This window comes from Hyposmocoma kahamanoa, unplaced genomic scaffold (genome assembly GCF_003589595.1).
Source record: "Hyposmocoma kahamanoa isolate Upper Pololo Valley unplaced genomic scaffold, ASM358959v1 86, whole genome shotgun sequence".
Lineage (NCBI taxonomy): Eukaryota > Metazoa > Arthropoda > Insecta > Lepidoptera > Cosmopterigidae > Hyposmocoma > Hyposmocoma kahamanoa.
The window spans coordinates 16,089,111-16,090,060 of record NW_020654289.1 but is presented as its reverse complement, the minus strand read 5'-3'; positions in this window follow the sequence as shown (position 1 = coordinate 16,090,060).

The window sequence follows — 950 nt, the reverse complement described above, 5'->3', positions numbered from 1 at the left end:
TCGGTGAGGGGGCGAAGCGGGGAAGGAAGGTGTGATGCTAAGGGTACTGAAATCATGAGTTAGTGGGGCCCAAGACGTGATCGACAGCACCTGAAAAATTGGAAGGCTGGGTCTCAAATCGCGGTTGATATTTCATTTAATTTGAGTAACAAAGAGAAGCTTGTGTGAAAATCTAAGTTTTAGTGTCGTTCGCGCTCATAGATAAAATCTAGTATAATAATTGTAGTTTAATTTAGGGTTTAAGTCGTTAGACCATTTAGGAGACGTCGCGTGTGAAATTTAAGGAATTATTATTTTCGGGTGATTTAGCGAGAGATCGGGAGTGCGTGTCTAATAGTTTATTAGGGCATTCGTACTGAATTTGTTTATAAATAATCTAGTATTTAGGAAACGCCGCGAGTTAGTCTATATAGTGCTTACAATTGTAACAATAGGTAGACCATTGCTTTAGTGTGCGGGTTATATAGTGTTAAGACTCTAATTCGAATCTAGAAGTGATTTAGGTCTTCAGCCGTGTGTAAAATACTTTGTTAGGACATTAGTGTTCGTAAAGCGCGTGCGATAGGGTTAAGACCGTAATCGGAATCTAGAATAGATTTAGGCCTTCAGCTGTGTATATAATATTTTGTTAGGACATTAATAATATAGTTGTATAATAATATAGTACTCAGGAAGCGTCGCGTATTAATTTATATAATATTTACGTTTGATAGTTAGAGTCAGTGTCCGCGAGCGCGTGTGTGAGACAGTGTTAATATGACTTTAATTCAAGTCTGGAGCTGATATGGGTCTTCAGTTCCTGGTCTATGTTCCTGGCAGATTTCCTTGTAGGTGCAGCCTTCTAGATGTCTTGTAATAGGTGAGAGGTCACCTCTCAGGTATGTGATTTGTGTTTACTATGATAGGATACCTACTTATTTTGGGTATCTATCGTTGAGATTTGTTTACGT